At 34.0% G+C, this 12,248-nt stretch overlaps 1 pseudogene across 1 annotated transcript in view; it reads left to right on the plus strand.

Annotated features, from left to right (window-relative positions):
* The first annotated feature begins 816 nt into the window (after positions 1–816).
* The window catches only part of LOC308630101 (phosphoethanolamine/phosphocholine phosphatase-like), a 36,598-nt pseudogene continuing 25,166 nt past the window's right edge, over positions 817–12,248 (plus strand). Inside the window, exon 1 of the transcript in view lies at positions 817–877. The product of the transcript in view is annotated as a phosphoethanolamine/phosphocholine phosphatase-like (transcript). The remainder of the gene's footprint in view (positions 878–12,248) is intronic.

Genomic DNA, 12,248 nt, shown 5'->3' on the forward strand with positions numbered 1-12,248 from the left:
AAAAGGAAAAAAGAAATATAAGGACCCTGTCTCCTAGTCTCTATGGGAAGGCAGGGACCTAACTTTGATATGCACCAATTAGGAGACACAGATGGCCTAATCACATTGACCAATCTCTTCCTTAATGTCCTCCAGTGCTTTTCTACTACTCTCCCTAGTGGTTAATTTCTCTTTTATCTCTTATTTCAGTGGAGGTAAGTTTAATCTCCTTCCATATTGCAATAATCTTGAATAAAGTCTTCCTTGCCTGTTTGACTTGTCTGGTGCAAATTTTCTTTGACAATATCAGGAACTGAAACAAATTAAAGATCAGCAAAAATCCCTAGAAATGCCAAAATGTTGGAAATAAAATTCTATGCAATACCAGTAATCAGGCTATTTCAGAATTCAAAAAATTTACTTCAAATTTTTGACCTTTAAATAAAAATGAAGCAACACAGAAGTATACTGCTGTTTGAAAATGCAAACAATTTACAATTCTCTAAAGTGTAAAAGCATCCTTCAACTATTCTTCCTACTCTCACTTTTGAAATTTTGATGATTATACTATAATTGTTCCAATGTTTTTATATGCACATGTACATATAAAAGAAAAGATCTTTGGTTTGTTTATTACTTGTTTAGAATCAAATTATGCTATGTTTTGTCTCTTCTTTTACTCAGTAAATATTATAGCTTGAAGATCTTCTAGGTCAAAATACAATGCTTACTTTGTTCGTTTCATCTATAATATCAAATGATTTATCACTGATATTTTACACATTACTCTAGTGTATAATATTGAACATGTTTCGACAGGTATTTGACCATGGAGTGATTGATTATGATTGGATCCATGCTTATGATAGCTTTTATATTGTAAAAGCTGATTAGAAATGTAAGTAATATTATTTTATTGTTATTTTCAAATGTAGTGAAAACTAACAATCCTAGAATATGAGAACTAAAGAAATATAACTAACTAGAATTTTGAGACTTGTATTAGCTGAGCTGCCAAACATCATGGAACAAGTGACAGAAATGAAAGTAAAATGTTGGTGTTATTTCTTCCAGAGAAAATTGTTTCCATACTATCATGCCTCATTAAGAAAAGAAAACCATTTTGCTTTATATGGTTAGGCATAGATATTTAACATCATGACCTAAGTCTGGAAACATCAGAGTAGCTTTTTTTAAAAAGTAGAATGTGATCCCAACCTTGGAGGTAAAGTAGAATTTCTAAATCTGGAGAATACATGTGGTGAGGACATCTAAATAAGCCAAGGATTAAATTTGGGGAAGTTCCTTAGAAACAGACAGAATCATGCCTCAGTTGACATGAGTGCCCACTGGGTAGTAGATACTCTGGGTGACCTTTCAGAGAACATATTATCTTAGAAATTAATTCTATGTGACTTATAGACTAAACTCTGGCATGCAGGCTTCATATATGACTAAATTTTTAGGATCAGCAGTTTTATCTCTCAGGTGCAGAATGTTCCACTTTGATCTCAGCTTAAAATCTTTAAATGTTTTATAGGCAAACTTATCAATTTGTCTTTTTAATAATTTCCCAACCTCATTTCAAATCACTCCCATATATTCTATGCTCTAAACATTCTGTACTTTTTGTTTGTTTCTTTCAAACGTCTAGGCTGTCTCTCATTTCTAGGAGTTTTCATCTGCTTAAATGTTACTCACCTTTCAAACCTCAGTTTTGACTTTCCATAGGAAACTTCCTTGATCCTCCATAATGTGTTAGAGTCTCCTGTTATGTGCTCCTACTAGCACTTTGTATTCATGCTACTATTGCTCTTATGACTGTTTACTGGCATTCTACTACTTTAGATTGCCCACAGTATGCAAGATTCCTGAGGAGAGATAACATTCAAATCACATTTATTTGCTCCTATTTTATAGCATTAGGCATAAAGACTAATATTCTAAAAGGTATTTGTTGAAATAATAAATTCTATAATATTTTCTTATTTTAAAGGTAAGAAAATTAATTCTCAGAGTGTTTAAATGTTATATAAATTCACAGAGCTATTCACATATAGTAGATTGACTAAACTTATTTCTAAGCTTTTCTCTCTCCAACAAAGAATCTGATTGGAACCTACATTTTTCCTGTTTTGTGTTGAAAGTATATTTGCTTAAGTTCATGCTATCTTTTAATATAACTGTGAGCGATACAAAATAAATGTGTGTTAAGAAGGACATTATCTGGCATTTCTATTTATGCTGGAAGCCAATGCAGAATTTTATAGATATAATGATTTAGAAGGAAAAGTTAAAAATGATAATATTTACTGATATATATTAAAGCAAGCTATTTTTACTAGAACTTTCTCCAACTCACTGAGATATTACTCTGTGCTTTTACTGCATTGCTTTGATATTAGCTGACATTCCACAAATGGTCTTAAATCTGGCTCCTCTACATTTGGTGTTTATTTCATTAATAATTGAAATGGGGAATAAAGGACACTTTTGTTTATTCAAGTCCAGTTCACTTAAAAATGCAAATATACAACTTTAGCTAAAAACAGTGGTAAAAGTGTAGCTGTGTGTATCAACAATAAAATAAAACTTTATCTGGCCTTAAACAAGCAACATGTTTTTCATTTTCATGGTCTTTATCTGGAAAGAACTGTTTATATACTATACTTTCCACATAAAATATATTTTTCTTTTTATGTGTATGCACAACAATTTTTTTCAAAGTTTCTAAAAACTATATTAGTTAGTTACCCAATAGATCTACACTGCTTTATACACATCAAAAACAAGAAATGTCTGCATACCCACAGGACAGGAAGTCTTTTAGTTTCACTCTCAAGTAACTCTTTCCTTTTATCTGTAAACAGAACTCCTTTATCTCATGAGGAACACATGCCATAAAGTTCAAATGGAATAGAACTTGACTCTTGACACAGGATGTATGTAACTACTCACAGAGCAACCGTGTTTAGTTCAGGATTGGACATGGGTAGGTTCAGTCAAGACCCCTACGTGTGATTTAATACTTGCAGAGTGGGTCCAAATATGCTTGAGGTTGCCTGCAGACATCTTTTTCATCTGTAGAAAGAGTCTCTATGAGAATAAAATTAAGCAGTGATGAAAGACTGTGGTGGACATATGTAATTTCTAGACACCGAACATTTGAAAAGGCTTCATCTAAGAGGGAATCCTATTATGGAAGAAAAAGGAAGTAGGTATTTTTTTCTCCCCCATTCACAGAAACAAGAACATGAAATGTGAAGTATGCATGGTCGAATGAATGATCTCGTTTAGATGCCTAATACTGAAGGAATGATGTAAAGGTAGAGGGATAGAGATTATTTAGAATGATAAATTGAGAGTCCAGACACATAATGGTAAATATTCTGTGGTTTTCAGATTCCATAACTGCGTCTTTCTTGTGGAGGACTACCCAGTGCATTGCAGAACGTTTAAAATATCTGATCCCTCACATTGAATACCAATAGCAAATTCTCACACCATAAATGTTCCAACACATTCCCAAAGGTTCTGAAGGACAGTACTGTCCATGGTGAGAAATCCTGGCTTTAATATGGTATATATATATATATATATATATATATATATATATATATATATATATTTTGTGGTATGCGGGCCTCTCACTGCTGTGGCCTCTCCCGTTGCAGAGCACAGGCTCCAGATGCACAGGCTCAGTGCCAATGGCTCACGGGCCTAGCCCTCCACGGCATGTGGGATCTTCCCAGACTGGGGCACGTCCCCTGCATCAGCAGGTGGACTCTCAACCACTGTGCCACGAGGGAAGCCCTGGTCTATATTATTTGATGACAAGATTTCTTGATACCCACCTGCTTTTTTGAGTCTGGTTCTCTAGAATTTTTGAAAATTTTGCGAGCTAACTAATATTCTCTGAAAACATTTCTTTTCTGCTTGAGTTAACAAGAATTGGTTTCTTAGGTGCGTGATATTGGTTTCTGATATTTTCCTTACTGTTTCACATCCACCTGTTTATATTTACTTATCTTTTAACTTCTGTTATTTGAGTAATAGCTCTTCTGGAACTCTTCTTCACATCTCAACTTTACCTTCATACTTTTCATTACCTATGTCATCTCTGGGTCTGTTTTTATTAACTTAATTTTTCCTTGTTTGGGTCACAATTTCCATGCATCTTTGCATGTATAATAAGTTTGACTGGATGTTGGACAGTACAAGTACAGGCTTCCCCTGCTATCAGAAAGTAGAGAGCTCCTATGAAACCTTTCATAAGCCTAACTGGTGTAAAGTGAAGAAGCAATTACCTTAGGACATGTCTTGCTAAGTGATACACAAAATAAGTCAAGATAAAGCACAGGTGCTCACAGACACAACTCAAAGCTCTGGCGTCTTGATGCTGAGATGCTGAGTGTAGTTCCTGGGAAAGGAGCTTTGTGGCCCCACTCTTGCTGCTTTGGTGCACCTGCTACCTCTATAACAGCTCACTGCAAAACACACACACATGCTGAAAGCTATTTCTCCTCTTTGGCTTTTTTCACAAAAGCAAAAATCCTCTTCAGATTTCTTACAGTTAGAAAACAGGTATTAATCTAGGTCTTCGGTAAAAACAAAGTGGCATAAAGCAAACTTTCAAAAACAGGAGTTGCTTGTGCTATGTTTTTGATGGTCTGGATTTTGTTTCTTCATTTAGTGTGTGGCTGGCAGTTAACATACTTGAGAGTTGATTTGTTGAGTTTTGTTTTCAAGTTTTATTAAAGATTTTTAGTACATGTCTTAAAGAGCCTATTGATTTGGTCTAGTTTAGCCTTGCTACTAAGGCATTATAACTCTTGAATTTCCACTGAAAAACCTGCCTATTCCTCATGGTCTCTCTACGTTTTCAAGTCTTAACAGGAACATCTCCTAGCCTAACCCTCTATGAGCTCTGAAAATTGATCCTCTTACTGTTCTCCAGTAGTTTTTCCTTACTTGTGGTTTTCAATATATGTATATGCAGGGACTTCCCTGGTGGCACAGTTGTTGAGAGTCCGCCTGCTGATGCAGGGGACACAGCTTCGTGCTCCGGTCCGGGAAGATCCCACATGCCGTGGAGAGCCAAGGCCCGTGAGCCATGGCCGCTGAGCCTGCACGTCCAGAGCCTGTGCTCTGCAACGGGAGAGGCCACTACAGTGAGAGGCCCACATACCGCCTATATATATATATCTATATATATCTATATATATATATGTATATATGAAGATTAGTATTCAGAAGCGGGATTAAAGATGTATCTCTATAAATCTTGGGAGATTTTTCTCAGTGTAACTCCATCTTCTTCAACACTGTGGCTCACAAATTCCAGCAACATAATTCATCTAGAATATAAATTTACATATCCACAGCTCAGTGAGGCTACTGTACACTGTTTGGCTTCCTTCTTGCACCATGGTTAGGAAACAGCACCAAGTAGATATCCAAGATTGTAGGGCTTATATTATCTGCTTATCATAACTTAGAAATGCTAGTCCTATTCTATATGTTTTCCAGTCTCTGAAAATAATAAGTACATATATTTTAATTAGGTCTAAACCCTCATTTACAGAAGTAGGGTAAGTCCAGTAGAAATTATTCCAACATGGTCAGAAACAAAATTCCTTTACTTCTAATAATCTTTTGTACCCCTTCCTATATCACATTCTCTGAAGAAATCAGTATTAATTCCTTGGTGTATGTATTTCCATACATTTATCTATATATAGGCATCATTTTAATCTTGGGCTCATACCATACACATTACTCTCCAAAAAGTATAATTTTATTTAATTGTTTAAAAATAGAAATCTAAATAAAATTTCTGGATTCAGGTGGTACAAATGAAAAGTATCATGTCCCTTCGTGTTCCTTTTCATTCTGTCCAGGACCTCTTCAAAATTTATCTTCATCTATGAACTTCAGAAACTTCACCAGCATAAATGATTTCTTGTCTTTCAATATTACTACTTATGATTTATGTGAACGTTTTCAAACTGAAAAACAAGTATTTCTTTGGTTTAACGTGGTTTCTCTATTCCCTGTCCTTGTTATTTCTCCGTCACCTGTTAATATTTACTTATGTTGTAACTTCTATTATTTAAATATTGGCTTTCCTGGAACTCATCTTCATGTCTCTTAACTTTATGTTTCCCAAGTCTTTATACCTTTGTTCTGTGGTGTGTCATATTTTATCTAGTTGGTATTTCAAAATATTAATTTAGTTTTCATCTCTTTCTGACCAAGATGACTTCTTTAATCCAAGGTTGATAATTTCGTATTTCTCTTGTGTGTTTTGATATTTTCAAAAAAAATTTCTTTCTATTTCTTCCATAAAGTTTTCTCCTCTTGCTTCCATTAAGTAATCCTTTATAGCAATCTACTTTTTTTGAATTTAATTTTATTTATTTTATTATACAGCAGGTTTTATTAGTTATCCATTTTATACATATTAGTGTATATATGTGAATCCCAATTTCTGAATTCATCACATCACCCCCCACCACCACCACTTTCCCCACCTTGGTGTCCATATGTTTGTTCTGTACATCTGTGTCTCAATTTCTGCCCTGCAAGCCAGTTCATCAGTACCATTTTTCTAGGTTCAACATATATGTGTTAATATACGAAATATGTTTTTCCCTTTCTGACTTACTTCACTCTGTATGTCAGTCTCTAGATCCATCCATGTCTCTACAAATGACTCAATTTCATTCCTTTTTATGGCTGAGTAACATTCCATTGTATATATGTACCACATCTTCTTTATCCATTTGTCTGTCAATGGGCATTTAGGTTGCTTCCATGTCCTGGCTCTTGTAAATAGTGCTGCAATGAACATTGGGGTGCATGTGTCTTTTTGAATTATGGTTTTCTCTGGGTATATGCCCAGTAGTGGGATTGCTGGGTCATATGGTAGTTCTATTTTTAGGTTTTTAGGGAACTTCCATACTGTTCTCCATAGTGGCTGTATCAATTTACATTCCCACCAGCAGTACAAGAGGGTTCCCTTTTCTCCAAACCCTCTCCAGCATTTGTTGTTTGTAGATTTTCTGATGATGCCCATTCTAACTGGTGTGAGGTGATACCTCATTGTAGTTTTGATTTGTATTTCTCTAATAATTAGCGATGCAGAGCAGCTTTTCATGTGCTTCTTGGCCATCTGTATGTCTTCTTTGGAGAAATGTCTATTTAGGTCTTCTGCCCATTTTTGGATTGGGTTGCTTGTTTTTTAATATTGAGCTGCATGAACTGCTTGTATGTTTTGGAGATTAATCCTGTGTCAGTTGCTTCGTTTGCAAGTATTTTCTCCCGTTATGAGGGTTGTCTTTTCGTCTTGTTTATGGTTTCCTTTGCTGTGCAAAAGCTTTGAAGTTTCATTAGGTTCCATTTGTTTTTATTTCCATTACTCTAGGAGGTGCATCAAAAAAGTTCTTGCTGTAACTTATGCCAAAGAGTGTTCTTCCTATGTTTTCTTTCCTCTAATAGTTTTATAGTGTCCGGTCTTACATTTAGGTCTCTAATCCATTTTGAGTTTATTTTTGTGTATGGTGTTAGTGAGTGTTCTAATTTCATTTTTTACATGTAGCTGTCCAGTTTTCCCAGCACCACTTATTGAGGAGACTGTCTTTTCTCCATTGTATATCCTTGCCTCCTTTGTCATAGATTAGTTGACCATAGGTGCATGAACACAGAGAATCCTAAAGATGTCACCAGAAAACTACTAGAGCTAATCAATGAATTTGGTAAAGTTGCAGGATACAAAATTAATGCACAGAAATCTCTTGCATTCCTATACACTAATGTTGAAAAATCTGAAAGAGAAGTTGAGGAAACACTCCTATTTACCATAGCAACAAAAAGAATAAAATACCTAGGAATAAACCTACCTCAGGAGGCAAAAGATCTGTATGCAGAAAACTATAACACACTGTTGAAAGAAATTAAAGATGATACAAACAGATGGAGAGATATACTACGTTCTTGATTTGGAAGAATCAATATTGTGAAAATGACTATACTACCCAAAGCAATCTACAGATTCAATGTAATCCTTATCAAATTACCAATGGCATTTTTTACAGAACTAGAGCAAAACATCTTAAAATTTGTATGGAGACCCAAAGGACCCCAAATAGCCAAAGCGGTCTTGAGGGAAAAAAACGGAGCTGGAGGAATCAGACTCCCTGACTTCAGACTATACAACAGAGCTACAGTAATCAAGACAATATGGTACTGGCACAAAAACAGAAATATAGGTCAATGGAACAGGATAGAAAGCCCAGAGATAAATGCATGCAATCTACTCTCGCATTCAGATTGATCTTCCTCCTGCTTTTTATTATGTCAATCATGATACTCTAGCCATTGGGTATGGGATCTCTCAAGGTCTGTTTTAGCCTTTAGATTAGACAGACAGTGAAATATAATGTGTGAGTGTTTTTCTCAGTGGCCTGATGTTGACTAGGTGAGCAAATAGGACTTCTAATTTTTAGGACAGTGTATTTGTTTAGACCCCTTCTTTTCAGGTACAGTTTGTAATAGGTTACCCTCAAATAAAATGTATTCTTCCCCAGTGCAAAAGCAATCAATATGAACATCTTAACCTGCCTATAGTTACAAGCAGTAAGGGATCTATCAATATCAGTCATTCTAATCTGCTCAGAAAATCAAGGGGTAGGTTGGAGTTCACTCCAGACTCTTTCAAAGACTTAGTATTTTTTCCACTGTCAAAAATATTAAACAGCTATACTTGCATATTTTTTTATCCCACTGAGAACTCAAATTTTTAGCTGTAAAAAGAATCTTCATCAGACTCCAAAGTTTTGTGATGGTTAATTTAGTTGCTGAGTTGCCTACCAGGGCATTAGAGGGGAAAAGAGCATGGATATATTTGTCACTATCTTTCCTGTCATTACTCTTAGCTATTTAAGTATCATTTAATAAAATAATATGAATTTGAAGGTATAAAAATTGCCATGCTATTACAGTTTAAAGATAAAAATATCATGTTAAGTTTCAAATATCAATCTCAAATATAGCATTCATATGTCTATACATTTCAACTTAAGCATGAATTAACTTAATTTTTCAAAGTGACTTTGAATTGATTTAAACAATGGACAAACGATTTATTTATATGTAAAATGTATGTACACGTAGAAGGCATAACCTTTTGTAAAAAGTATGACTTAATCAAAGTGCTTACATGAGCACATCATGTTTATATGGGAGATCTGTAGGTGCTTAAGGCTTAGGTGATAAACATTTACAAAAATAAGAGTAAAGTGTAAGATAATATCAGAAGGTTAAAAAAATTAAACACTTGATAGCAGAGTTCTTCTAAGGGAAGAAACTTTTTATTCCTTGTGCTTTAGATGTAGCTTCAGATTTGGAAACAGATATACCACATCTTCTTTATCAATTCATCTGTTGATGGTCAGTTAGGTTGCTTCCATATCTTGGCAATTGTAAATAATGCTGCTATGAATATTGGGGTGTACGTATCTTTTTGCATTAGTGTTTTTTGTTTTTGTTTTTGGATACATACACAGGAGTGGAATCACTGGGTCATACAGTAGTTCTGTTTTTAGTTTTTTGAGAAACTTCCATACTGTTTTCCCCAGTGGATGCACCAATTTACATTCCACCAACAGTTCATGAGGGTTCCCTTTTCTTCACAACCTCACCAACATTTGTTATCTGTGTTCTTTTTGATGACAGCCATTCTGACAGATGTGAGGTGATATTTCACTGTGGTTTTGATTTGCATTTCTCTGATAATTAACAATATTGAGCATCTTTTCATGTTCCTGTTGGCCATCTGCATGTCCTCTTCAGAGGACCAAAAAATGTGTCTATTCAGGTCTTGTGTCCATTTTTGAATTGGGTTGTGTTTTTGATGTTGAGTTGTATGAGCTGTTTATATATCAGTCATATCATTTGCAAATATTTTCTCGAATTCAGTACATGCTTTTTTCATTTTGTTGATGGTGTCCCTTGCTGTGCAAAAGATTTTAAGTTTAATTAGGTCCCATTTGTTTATTTTTACTTTTATTTCCTTTGCTTTAGGAGACAGATCCAAAAATATACTGTTACAATTTATGTCAAAGAGGGTTCCACCTATGTTTTCTAGGAGTTTTGAGGTTTCTGGTCTTCCATTTAGGTCTTTAACCCATTTTAAGTTTACTTTTGTATCTGGTTAAAGAAGGTTCTAATTTCATTATTTTACATGTAGCTGTCCAGTTTTCTTAGCACCACTTATTGAAGAGACTTTCTTTTCTCCACTGTTTATTCTTCCCTCCTTTGTCATACATTAATTGAACATAAGTGCCTGAGTTTATTTCTGGGCTCTCTATTCTGTTCATTTGATCTATGTGTTTGTTTTTGTGCCAGTACCATACTATTTTGATTACTGTAGCTTTGTAGTATAGTCTGAAGTCAAGCAGCCTGATTTCTCCAGCTCTGTTCTTCTTTCTCAAGATTGTTTTGGCTATTTGGGGTCTTCTGTGTTTCCATACAAATTTTAAAATTATTTGTTCTACTTGTGTGAAAAATGTCATTGGTATTTTGATAGGGATTGCATTGAATCTGTAGATTGCCTTGGGTAGTATAGTCATTTTAACAATATTAATTCTTCCAATCCATTAATGTGGTATATCTTTCCATCTGTTTGTGTCATCTTCAATTTCTTTCATTGTCTTATAGTTTTCTGAGTATAGGTCTTTTACCTCCTTAGGTAGGTTTATTCCTAAGTATTTTGTTTTTTGTTTTTTGGTTTTTTTGATGCAATGGTAAATGGGATTGTTTTCTCAATTCCTGTTTCTGATAGTTCATTAGGTGTAAGATTGGACAGGTTATCCAGACCAAAAATTGATAAGGAAACACTGTCCTTAAATGACACATTAGACCTCATGGATTTTATTTATATCTCTATCTATCTATCTATCTATCTATCTATCTATCTATCTATAACATTCCAGCTAAAAGCAGCAGAATACACATTCTTTTCAAGTGTATATGGACCATTCTCAAGGATAGATCACATGCTAGGCCACAAAAAAAGCCTCAGTAAATTTAAGAAAATTGAAATCATATCAAGCACTTTTTTCCAACCACAATGCTATGAAACTAGAAACCAAGAATAAAACTGCAAGAAACACAAATGTGTGGAGGCTAAACAATATGTTACAACACAATCCATGGGTCATTGAAGAAATCAAACAAGTAATTAAAAAATATGTGGAGACAAATGAAGACAAAAACATAATGATCCAAAACACATGGGACACAGCAAAGGCAGTTTTAAGAGGGAAGTTTATAGTGATACAAGCCTACTTCAGGAAACAAGAAAAATCTCAAAGAAGGATTCTTAGTAGAGTGCAAGCATAATTAATTCTAAAAATGTTAACTTGGAATCGAAAAGCTTAATTTAACCTTGTTTTTTCAAAACTGATGCGTTTGCATTAAAATGTAATCATATACCTTTTTAAGATTCTGTAGAGCTAAAAGTGAAATATATTTTTAAGTCTGTTCTGATAATGTGGGCTCATCTTCACATTGGCCTAATGCAATTTGGGGAAGAATTTAAACATTACCAATAAAAGAAATCTAAGGTCATCAAATTCTTCTAACAAATCAAATTAAAGAAAGAATGACTAGAAACAAATGTTGAACTATCTTCAAAAAATGAAATTTTAATAGGTTCTTTCATGAATCATCTTGTGATAACATTTGTACTTGATTAGTACACTTATGGCACATCAATAACAAATGTGAAATTCTTGGAAATCTTTCTCTTTGGAGATACCATACTTTTTCACTGAAAGAATCCTTGAAAATGAACACAAACTCCCTGATTCCAGTCACTTTCAAATATTTTATCTAATTTTTTCACTATGCTTACTTTCTTTTCCATTTTTTCATTCTTTCACTATTTCACCTTATTTTATAATTTCTCATTTATAAAAATATTCTTGACTTTGCCTTAAGTCCTTCTTGCCATTCCTTTGTAGTTCTATCTTCTCTCAATTCTCATCTAATTCATTTTCTTAAATGTATTGGATAAACATGTTGTGCAATAGCATTTATTGACTAATGGCCTAATTGTTTGCCCATACTTGTATGTTATTAAAAAGATGGAATAATGACTAAAAAAGTGGTTTTATGAAAAGAAAAAATAGTAACTCATTTCTATAAAGGTTGAGACATTTTGCTCTTAGATACTTTCAATACCATAATGTTTTATACATTCATTA

Source organism: Mesoplodon bidens (genome assembly GCF_964165515.1).
Source record: "Mesoplodon bidens genome assembly, chromosome: 16".
Taxonomy (NCBI): domain Eukaryota; kingdom Metazoa; phylum Chordata; class Mammalia; order Artiodactyla; family Ziphiidae; genus Mesoplodon; species Mesoplodon bidens.